This window comes from Rhamphochromis sp. 'chilingali', assembly GCF_963969265.1.
Source record: "Rhamphochromis sp. 'chilingali' genome assembly, chromosome: 16".
Taxonomy (NCBI): Eukaryota; Metazoa; Chordata; class Actinopteri; order Cichliformes; family Cichlidae; genus Rhamphochromis; species Rhamphochromis sp. 'chilingali'.
In genome coordinates this window covers 32,997,640-33,009,854 of record NC_137943.1, presented here as the reverse complement: position 1 = coordinate 33,009,854, position 12,215 = coordinate 32,997,640, and the positions used below count along the sequence as shown (strand labels likewise).

At 43.3% G+C, this 12,215-nt stretch overlaps 1 protein-coding gene across 1 annotated transcript in view; it reads right to left on the bottom strand.

Annotated features, from left to right (window-relative positions):
- Positions 1 to 11,994, bottom strand: part of basp1 (brain abundant, membrane attached signal protein 1) — a 47,854-nt gene extending 35,860 nt beyond the window's left edge. Inside the window, exon 1 of the mRNA XM_080861801.1 lies at positions 11,858 to 11,994. The gene's annotated coding sequence lies outside the window, so the exon portion shown is untranslated. The remainder of the gene's footprint in view (positions 1 to 11,857) is intronic.
- Positions 11,995 to 12,215: the final 221 nt, after the last annotated feature.

Here is a 12,215-nt window from a genome sequence, read left to right as displayed (position 1 = left end):
TTCTGAGAAATTTCTGGGAATGGAATGAAAACTCCTAATGGGAAATGGCTTTTAAAATAGTATCAGTTGTTTTGCATGTTTCAGCTCATTAGCTGCTAATTGGAGACATACTCTTTTACATGAGTGACTATCATTAGATTTTACTTTAGCTTCTTATCTTTTAAGCCCTAATTGTTTCCCATTTATTTAAGCAGGATAAAATTTGGTTTGCAAAGATTACAAAGTTACCTGACAGCTTTAATTCAGTGAATAAGATTTCACCAAGCGATAATCTGACTGAGATATCTCAATAAATATATGATGAAATGTTTACATTCCTTTGATATTTGACCTGAATCTGACCTCAGTCACGAGTGCCAAGCCTTACAGAGCAAAACAGAGAATTTACTGATGGATTCTTAAATTGCCGCCTTCAGGGGTTTTGTGCAAGGAGGTCAAAGTTTTGTGTCTCTTCGGTCATATTACAAGACTTAGAGGGCGGCTCAGTCCATCAGGAGTGAGGACAGAAGCTGTCTGATATAAAAATCCTTTCAATGCTTTACCCCTCCTGCCTCTGCACCCAGAATCGAGGGTAATAACTCCTCGCTGCTTTCTGGAGACTTTTCTGTGATGTTTATGATCCCCTTTACCAGCTAGGCCTGAGTGCACAGGAAAAGCATAAAACCTTCTCCAGAATTAGCTTTAACATCTTGCCGTAAATACGACGCACAAAGAGAGAGGAAGATTCGCTGAGACGTTTAAAGGAGGCAGTGAGTTCACAAGCAAAAGATGAAGTCACTTGAAGTACTTGCATCAAGTAACAGCACATCGCCACATGTGGGTCATGTGACTTTGGTGAACAATCTCCTGCCTGGCTTCAACCAGAGCTCGAACTGTAAAAAAGGAAACTGTGGTTGTGACCTTAAAATGGCATCAGAAACGGGACTCTCTGAGTAGCAGTAAAAGCAGCTTCGGGCTGATCTCGAACAACAACTGCATCCATTTCTAACACTCATAGCAGAGCTGCAGACTCAGACATCCACCCCAGCCTTGTTTTTCTCCGTCTGCCCAGCTCGGCTAAACTGACCCGCTCAGCTTTGGATCTAAGTGACCCCTGTCACCGGCGTGTCTGCGGCTCGCAGCCAAACGCCAGTGGAGTGAAATTTGACGTGGCGGGCGTTTGCTGTCTTCAGCCACAACAGTGAGACAGCGAGAGTGAGAGAGAGGGAGGGGGCAGCCCTGGAGTGAGTGGTGCTGGGTGCCAGGCTAGACATGGAGGCAGGACAAAGTTGACTCTCAACTCCAGCTAACCCCGAGAAGAGCCGGGGGGGTGGGGGTGAGAGCACCAGCGAGGATGCGTGTGTGGGGGGGGGCACCCAGAGTCTGGATGGGGTCTGCTTAAAGTTTCTAGAATAAGAGCCAAATTATTGAATTAAAGACATGATCACGCAGCATCATTACAAATACATTTTAATTAGATTAGTTATAATCAGACTGTTTATTTGATGGTTGTTGTTGTTGTTAAAGCTACATCTAGTATATGATTACATTACATTGTATTAATTAATTATTTTTGAATAAAACACATAAAAAAAACAAAGCAGAATACTTTATTTAATCTAATATTTAACTGAATTACTTTATATTTTATTCTTTTTTGCAAAATAAGTTCATAGTTACATGCATGTAATCCAACACATGGCAAAATATGCAAGTAAATTCAATAAACGTTCATATTTATAAAAACAAAATTAAGTCAGCCAGTGTGTTATTTGTTGATGAGCAATAAACACCAGGAAAATGTTGGGAAATAAACAATAAATTATTTAATAAATGTAAATAAATTGTGAATAAACTATTTCTGCTTTAAAAGCTTCAGATGTGGTGAGACAAACCACAAATATGTACAGTGCTGTAAAAATTCTTCACTTCCACCTTGCATGCATTAAAAACACACACATCTCCACCAGCTTACCGACGTCTCACACATCCAACACATGGCTGAGGATTTCAGACAGGCCTTTGATTACGTCTCGCACTTCAGGAAAAAAAAAATCCGGCGAGAGATATTCTTGTAATTTTCTTCTCGTCATCAGTTTGTCTCTCGATGATGGGAGCTGACAGAACTGGGACCGCGGCGCTCGCGCGAAGAGGCCGAACACCTCCGAGTCTTCACTCTGTTGTACCATCTCATTATTTTCAGACTCCGTCCCTCGACTGTTTAAGATTCACGCCAGGAACGGCGTTTGGTTTGGTTTCCAAGACTCGGCGGGCCTTAAAGGTTTAAAGGAAAAAAGAGAGCGACGGGGAGGAAGGAAGGAAATGCTGACGGCCTGTGACGGCCTGTGACGGCCTGTGACGGCTGTTCGTCATCCACAGTTCTGAATAAAGTTGGTACTTTTATATCTCAGGTTTCCTGCGAATGTCAGTCTGTGTGCTTCCTTTATTCTCCTTTGTTTCTCTAATAACTGCCCGTTATTTAAATGCATCACAGTGTTCGTTAACGCTACTTTCAACAGAAATTTCAATTGAAACAGTCTCCATGTTAACATCACTATGCTAACATGCCTTAAATGCACCAGCATGCCTCTGCTTACTGTGTTCAGCATCATCGATAAGAAGAAGGATCCGTTTCATTTTGCTGCAGAAACTGTAAGACACACGAAAAACATCAACAGTGAGGATCTGGTGGGGCCCGGTCAGTGAGCAATCTTAGATTTTCTGCTTTCCGTCAGATAAACACAACTCTGACTGCAGACACATTTGAGCCAGTTGTAGATGCTTCACAGTTAAACGATCTCTACTGGCTGATAATAGTTTGAGATGCTAACAGTTGGTGCTTAAAGGTGCTGCTTTATGAGCATTCAGGAGAAGAATGAACATCATCAGAATCCTTAAGTTTATTTTTAATTAACGAGGCAGACGTGTCCTCGTCTGGCTGTAGAACAGTTTTCTTATTTTTTTTTCTTAGTTTATCGCCTTCTGCTCACACAGAAGCAGCTGTGGTATTATCACAACTTTGCACGTGCAGCAACCGGACATCAGCGCGCTGAATCCTCCTTTGGGTTCTTTGCTGGCTGGGTGCTGAGGCAGGAAGCCAATTTATAGGTGAGGGACACATGAAACTAACGGGCACATCAAACACCTTTCAGCTGGTTCTCTTTTAGGCCATTTTTAGTTGTCAAGTTTTTCCTGGCTTATAGATTTTTAGCCATCAGAGCGGCAGCGTTTCTCAAAAACAGCTGGACCTCTGTGAAGAGCTGGTGTCACACTCTTCTCTTTTACAGTCTGACATGAATGAAAGGCCAGATTATTTTTTTACCTTTTCACACTACACAGCAGATTGTGCTCAGTTGCACTTGTGGGCTAAAACAAGATGGCTGCCGCAGACAGAGCTGTGAACGTCTATTACCGAGTTCACACTGGCCTGTAAGTCACACTGAATATCTGAATCTGGAAATTCCTGCAGTTAATAACTGACTCTTGCATAGAAAATCAGAAATGCTTCTGATATCAGTCACAGTCTTTAAATCAGGAATGTGACACTTTCTGATTTCCCCGGGATTTGCTGTTCTGTGTCTGTTGTTTACAAACCTGAAGCCAGAGAGGGAAAAAATGACTTCCTTTCAATGGCAGAGTTATTATTATATAACAAAGCGACATCTCTATATAAATGTGCCCATTTGGCTGATACAGGTGTTAATAGAGCTGGAAATACCTTCACAATGCACTGTCCCTCTTTCATAGCAATTACTTAACAATAACAGGTGCCGCTTTTCTAGCCAAGCTTAAAGTGAAATTGTTGGGCTATTAAAATCCCATAGCTCTGAAAATGTTATCGCCGTCTGCTCCACTTTTAGAATCAACTCGGTCTGCTCTACAGATAAGAGGACAGGTCGTTGGAAGAAATATGGCCGCACTGGTCCTTTATCTGCCCTCGCCAAATGATTCTACATCCACAAGGACACCCGAGTGAGTGAGTGGATTTGGGATTCAGCAGAGAGCGAGCCGAGACGGCCGAGTTCATTCCTGCCCCGTCGGGGTACATATCAGATAACGTTGTCGCTTTCGGTTTGATCTGTAATTTCCTGGAAGACGAGGAGCGATGTGACAGATGGCGCTCACGGTGAAAGAGCTGCCGAGGACGAGGACATGTTGGGGTGCCGTCAAACCTCCAGCGAGACTGGAGAGCGGGCAGGGACACGAGGAGGGGCCGGCCGTCGCTTCTACTTCTAGTTTCCTGCATTTTCGCTGCAAAAAATCCCCTGAATGCAAGACAAGAAGACCCCTGAGGTCAAAGAGTTTAGCATTTGTTGAATCACATTAATGTATATTTTGGAGCCTCGCTCCTGCCAGCTCACATCAGATGTTTCTGCTGCTTTCTTTAATAATCAATTAAAGGAACATGCAGTTTTTGTAAGAAAGACCTAAAAAGCACAGATTTATCCCCAGCTCTCTGTTGGTGCTTTAAAACTGGCAGCACTTTATATTAAGGTAAACCTACTCACCATCAACTCTTTGTCTGTTTGCAGATTAATCACATGTTATTAGCTTTTCATTTGTCGTGTATTACTCCCTTTTTTGCGCAACCCTGTTCTACGAGAAGCAGGTCATCAACTTAAGCATTTCCCCTCTAGTTTCTTATAATTACTGTGTAATGTTACCAAGTTAGGAAACTGCTGAGCATGAATCACAATCATAATGTGTTACTTGCTGTGGGGTTTGTGAGGTCAGGGTGGTGGGAGGGCTCGAGCCAATCCCAGCTGTGATAGAGGCAGCGTGCACCGTGGACAGGCTGCCAATCTGCTGCTGGGCTAACACCGAGAGGCAGACGAGCATTCACACCGACAGCCAAGTCAGAATCACCAATCACCATTTACACTTAGCAAGTTAGCACTTTCATATGATTTCAGTCAATATTACTATAAAAACATCTGAGCTGATAAATGCAGTGTGCACAGAATCCTTTTTCATTTCTGACTTGTGTCTAATCTTTTCATCTACACTACTCTGTTTTACGGTTTTATCTGCAGCTAACCCTAGCATTATCTGATGTTTTTACTGAAACTGCACCAACTACAAAATAATAACGCAATGTTAAATGTCAACAAAAATTAAATGTGAAAAGATTTATCCATAGACCAGAAGTCAGTACAGCGATCAGCATAAAAGTAACCTAATTTTCATCTACAATTATGATGATTTAATTCCCAACCAAGCAGATAAAACACACAGATGACATGACAGATGTGTCAGCAGTGGGGCGTAGCAGAGCTACGAGTCATTTCTTCTCATCACAACATCTTTTGCAAAACCACCACGTCCAACTGCTGTGCTGCACTTCAGCAGCATAAATAAATGGCACCAAAATAAACTTTAAGCACAAGTTTACAGCCATTTGATACACATTCATGCTTCCTTTAACAGGAAATTGAAACATCTGACTTCCTCATTCCTGACAGGCCAGAGGACCACACTGATGGACATCGAGCGCCTATCGAACGGAGGCAGCGCGGCCACACGAAGATTCTCCTCAAGTTCAAACGTTCCTACTGTGAGGAAGCAACTATTCCTGCTTTCAGTGCAGCTCGTGGACTCGTTATGGAGTCAAACTCTCAGCCAACACTTAGCATTTATACCTCCACACTGTTGTGAGCTGGTCTGTCAAACAACATAAAAAACTGTCTGTTAATGGTGGCTGCTGTCCAAGAAATCCACTTCTCTGTTTTGCACTCGTACAAAAGAAAAACTATGAGCTGTCATCTGCAACAGCTGTTCTAGTGTTATAAACAGAAAACAGAGCATTTAGCATTTCTTTTGTAATTATAACACAGTGGCATTAAACTAAGGGTTCACAAACACTAGCACACTAATGAAGTCCGCAGCAGTGCTGTAATAAATGTTAACTCTGTGCCATTTGCCTTTTATTTATTTATAGCCTTGAATAGAGAATTGGACAGGATATGCCGGGCCAAAGGGAGTGAGGCGCTTCAACAAGTGGCCTAAAATACGCACGGTGACACTGCCGTTACATTTTGTCAATGTCAAACTCCTTTTATGGTGATTTCTGGGGTTTTAATAGGTGGCATTGGGCTGTATTGTACGGTTGCCTTGCAGATGAAAGAAACCACAAATGAATGTTCCAATGGAAAAGATTAAAGATTAGCAGTGGTGGGGCTAGCAGCAGAAATAGTAGCAGTCAGGGTGAGATCTCATCACTGCCCAACAGGAAACGCTCAATATAACATCGAGTGGGAGTGATTATGGTTAACTGGGTGATGGGTTAGGGGGGATGTTTAAAATACTGTATGCAGCAGGTGTCAGCTTAGATTTCAGGTGAGCTGTAAAAGCAGGACCTTGATGTTTTAGGTAGACTACCGTGATCAAAGGGGGATGGGATACAGCACAGGATGCAGATAAAAAACATGCAGCTGACTCAAGCTGACTGCCTGAACTCTTGATCACTTTTAAAAAATATATTTGTGAACTGCGTGAATACTGACACAGGCTTTCAAATCACATGGGACTCTATGGGGGATTTGCTTTCTTCTTTTAGAGTCAGCCTCAAGTGGACATTAGTGGAACTGCACCTTTTGGTACTTCTGTCCGCAGGCTGCTGTAAGGATAAACCACAAAACCCACCACATTAATGCAATTAAATGCAAATGATATCACACGCAACTAAATATATCCTTGAGGTTTCAGTTCACTGTAGTCACGGTAACTAAAACATACTTCCAACCTGCAAAGAAGTTGTCATCTTGCACTTCCTTAAAAATGTAACCCAAGCTGCGTTCAAAGATAGACACAGTGTTGTGCAACACGTAACCAAATGATTTCAGCTTATTTTGAGTCCTAAAATCACATTTTTATTAAGCTGGGTTAATGTAATTACACCATCTTTTCTGAATGTCTGCTAACGCTAAAGCAGACGTTACTCTTATTCTGTCGTGTTTAGAGATGCAGAGAACGAGAACATGGGCCCAGTGTGTTTTTACCTCTCAGACCCAGCTGTGTTGAAATGTTTTTCTTTCCTTCTTTGCAGTACGAGCAGTAGAGACAGTAGTATCAGCAGTGGAGACTCAACCTGCAGCTGTACCCATTACACAGCTTCTCCCACACACACACAGTTGTTCATATGTGCTACACAGCTGCAGCCTCCCATTGTTCTGCTTTATCTCCGCTCCCTTAAGTTAACCAGCCTGTTTCTCCATTACACACAGCATGATGCCTTAATTAAGACTGATGCAGGATTGTGTGAAAGTGATCCTGCTGATCACATGACCAAACAATGAAATAAAAAATAAATAAAAATCATATAAAGAGAGACGGACCCTCTAAGACCTGCAAATTCATGTAGACAAAATGTCCCTCACCCCCTCATTATCAGTCCCTTAGTCTGTCAGGTACACTGCAAGTATGTGGACACACACTGATAATCACCTATGACTCATCGTCCGCTTACTTTTGCATGAGTACACGATGTGTGTAACACAGACAGGGGTGGGTGAGGTATCATTGCTCTCCTCTCCGTAACGTATTCACAGTCACACACTGAGCAGCAGACAGCGGCGGTAACCGATGAGTCACCATCCTAACTTCTCATCAGGTTGCCGTTTGTCTCCATCTGGCAAAGATGAATGAACAGAGTCGGGGATGAATTTATGTCAGCCAATCAACAGCCAGACAGGCAACACGCATGATCGTGGCTCAAGAGTTGGGAGTTCGCCTTGTAATCGGAAGGTTGCCGGTTCGAGCCCCGGCTCGGACAGTCTCGGTTGTTGTGTCCTTAGGCGAGACACTTCACCCGTTGCCTACTGGTGGTGGTCAGAGGGCCCGGTGGCGCCAGTGTCCGGCCTCGCCTCTGTCAGTGCGCCCCAGGGTGGCTGTGGCTACAATGTAGCTGCCATCACTAGTGTGTGGATGGGTGGATGTGTAAAGCGCTTTGGGGTCCTTAGGGACTAGTAAAGCGATATACAAATACAGGCCATTTACCATTACTACAAGACCCCCATTACCATGGTGATCCTGCAACACCACTCATGAGGAGGTTGCAGTAGCAAACACAAACCGAGGAGTGCAAAGCTATGAGTATTCAGAATATTTTTACCACTGCAAATGACTGGAAATCTTTACATTTAAATTAGCTGTGGGACTTTCTTATGTTCACAGGGAGGGGGGGGGATCTTCTTACAGGGAACCTGCCGTAGTGGGCTGCCGTGTTTTCACATGAGTCCAGATGAGCCAAGGCAGTGTCCAGAATACCAGAATATGATGGAAAACACAGCAGGATTAAACGTGCCTCAGGTCTAGATTGTTTTATGTTAAACTGATGACCAACATCTCATTCAGGCTTGGAAAGGTAGAAGTAAAGGAGGAGGAGTCAGTCAGTTTCAATCTACAACTTCACTGCTAGATGTCACAAAGTCTTACGTACTTGTCCTTTAAGCACCGATCACCAATTATTGGGAAAATTACAGAAACCAACCTCGTGTCTGAGATGTTTTCTGTGAATCCAATCTGATTGTAAATCTTAATAAAGGTAATATTTCTCTCAAAAATACCTTCACCTGTAATAAGAGTCATTCAAAGGACAAGAAGTATTCCCAGTCACATTTCAACCAATCAAAATGCTCCGTATCATTTTTTTTATTCAATTTGATTCTATTTAATTTTATTTATAGAGCACCAAATCACAACAACAATCACCTCAAAGAGCTTTATATTGTAAGGTAGACCCTACAATGATACATACAGAGAAAACCCAACAATCACATGACCCCCTGTGAGCAGCACTTTGGCAACAGTGGGAAGGAAAAACTCCCTTTTAACAGGAAGAAATAGCATTCTCCTATTTAAATATCTTTAAATGTTTTGTTTTATTACATCGCTGGTGCAACATCAGCACATAAAAGCTCATTATTGAGTGTCACAGACAGAAACAACACGAGAGTGTAATGAAGACAGATCACACCAAACATAAAGCAGTGTCTGGGTCACTGTGTAGGACTGTATAGCTGAAATGCACATCTGTATTAAGAGTTTCTACATCCCCTGACGTGGTCAGGGTCTCCTTTTACTTGTATTGTCAGATGGAGGCACTTTTAACAGCACATCTACAACACAAGCAAACACATCACCTAGGTGATGCGGGTCCAGCTCTCTTTTCATGTAGAGGAAGTGATGATTTGTTTCCAAGTGCCTCCGTTGTACATTAGCACTCTGGCCGAGGGCTAACATCCTCAGCCAAAAACAAACACTTCCCAGATCTTGTCTGCTGACATTTTAAGCAAACTGTCAGCTTAGGTAACTATTCATGGTGTGTTCCATACAAAAAAGCAATCAGAGCATTTAATGTGTCACCCTGTAATAAATCCCACCATCCTGAGACTATAATATCAGAATCGATGGGATTCATTTTGAAAAAGGCGTTTTAAACCATCTATCCCTCATCACAAATGTCATTATTGTCTGTTTGAATTCATACTGAGGCCGTGTTTGCAAACGTGCAGAAATAATTAATGACGAGATGAAAACAAATGCTATAAAATCTCTATATGTTAATTATGGAATATCAGTGGATATGATGTGAACATGCTCATCCATATTCTTAAATTCTAATCTCACGCAGAGTTTCGTAAACCCACTCTGTTGATTAACCCCGGCCGCCCACCCACCAAGACCAATTACACTCGCTCCCTATCTGCTATCGCCTTTGAAGCATCAAACTGTAAATCTTCCCATCACTGGGCAAGAGTGGAAAAGACAGTGAGTCAGTTTAGAAATGGAAATTGTCTCTGCATTCATCAGTGATTTCCTACAAACTGCTGCTACAGTAAACTGTTGTTTGATTACGGCAACAATTACAATCACAGTTATTTTGGCCACGGCTGAGATCACAGTTAACGGGACTGTTTGTGGACTGACTGGGTTTATTGAACGCATCTCTTTAACTGTTGCAACGTACCCTTGAAATTTGATTGTAATTCATCTGAAATAGGAATGGAAATATAGAAAGAAATGAAGTAAACACCAACAGGGTCAGAGCACTGTTAGGAAACGCAGAGCAGCACAGTGCGAACGTTATCTTCATTATCTTCCTTTAATAATTGTTAAAGGAGGAAAATGTCAATGAAATCTGAATTGGACTAATTTTACAACCCTAGGTGTGACGCGCCCTCGCTGCACACCTTTACTTGCTGTGTCAGGTAAAAGGTTGATTTCAGCAGTAAGTCAACACAAGCAAAAAACTCCCACAGACTGCAGATTCCTGTATGTTGACTTCAGCTGTTGGTGGGCTCAGAGCTGTAAGACTGAATGTCTATGAATGTCCTAACTATCTGTTGCTACAGTGCATGAACTGTGCAGGTGACAGTTTGCCAGAAAATCATTAAAATTGTCCAACAAAACCTTCTTTAAGCAAATAATGCTGTTTGTCATTTCTGCATCGGTTTCATTGTGATTTCAGGTGAAGTAATTATCATAATTAATCATTACAATACCCGATTAATCAGTTATTTCAGCACATCGCTGCAGCACAGTCCAATTCCGATACAGCACCACCACAACTGAGGCGCCATTCACACACAAACCATCATCCGCACACACAATCCACAGCGTCACATCACCGAGAAACGGAGGGGAAAAAACACGCAGACAACCCAAAATACACGCGCACAGACACACAACCCCTCCTCGTCACATTTTAATCGTTTATTGTCTTTTTTTTTCACGCAAATAAACAACTAAACCAAAACCCGAAAGACTGTCCTCCTCCTCTCCATCCTATTGATACGCAAGGTGGCATCTCTCCCATCCACACCCTACACCTAATGCGCATGCGTGCCGCGGCAAACAAAGGACCAGGCAATTAACCGGCGGGGTACGGCTAATAAAGTTTGACTCGCTGCGTAAGCAAACCGATACATTCGAGCAGCGGCAGAAACAAGAAGACGAGTGAAAAGATGAACTCTGTGTTTGTGCGGGAGAGAATGCAGCTTAGATTCTCCATCAGCCACCCCCACCCTCCTCCTTTTCATCCTCCTCCTCCTCATCAACATCATCCCACAGAGGCTCCTCAACCCCCCATCCCTCCTCCATACTCCTTCTGAGTGCAATAAAACGAGAATATGAGATCAATAATTCATCTGAATCATGACACGGACTGATGTGGTTAGAGAGTGCATGTGATACGAGTCACTGAGTGCGTGCATGTGCGCGCGTGCGTGTCGCATTCAGGCAGAACAGTGTCACACCTCCACAAAGACAAAGAGGTGGGGCGAGCAGAAGAGCACTCTTCTTATTTCTGGATGTTCAACTGTTTACTGGCTGCGAATTATGAGGGGGGCACCCCCACCCCACCCCCGAGCCCCAAATCCCCCCTCCCCTCTGCGGTGCGGAGCAGTCTGTGGAAATTATATAATCATAAACGATATCAAAGCAATCAATAAATAATAAAGAGCACGCTGCTCGATCGCACTTTGAGCGCTGTCGAGGTGATTTTTGCTTTTTTCCCTCAATAAAAGTGAGAAAAACGAGACCGTGTCTGAGCGCGTGCTCTCCCAGACTGTACACACCCCTTTTTAAACTCGTGCACATTTTGTCGCCTGGAAAAGAAAAAGAGAAAAAAAAAGAGCACAGAAGAAAACAGAATTTTACAGTTTCCTAATTTCTCCCTTTCTAAAAAATATTTGATTTCCTTCTTTTTTCACGACATCTCCACGTCCTTTGTCTCATCCCCTGCACTCGCTCCGCGCGGCTGTCCAAACGGAGAGATGGGAAAAGACAAAAGGAATAAAGAAAATAAAAGAGCCACGAGCATGTGAGCGGCTCCGTGGGGCAGTAAAAGAGGAGAGTGGGGCGATGGAGCAGCTCTTACCGTGTGCACTGAAGTTCCGACACGTTCTCTGCGCTCCTGGCAGCTTCAAGCAGCGGCTGCTGGATTTTTTTGCGGCTTCTCCTGCGCGCCCAGCGGCTTGTGCCTGCTACACGGTACGGCTCCGCGGCGATCCTCCGCCTGCGCGCACACGCATCTGAACGCACGTGCACGCGCGAGCGGTGTGCACTCAGAGCAGCAGCGTGAAGAAAACGTACCTGTTCCTAACGACTCGCTTTATTAAAGCTCTGTGGTGCACGCGTCTTTATTTTCATTTATTTCTTTAGGATCATAAAACACTTAATGCTGCTTTATGATCATTTTATCACTGCTGTGCTGCTGCATATGTGTGACCGAGCGG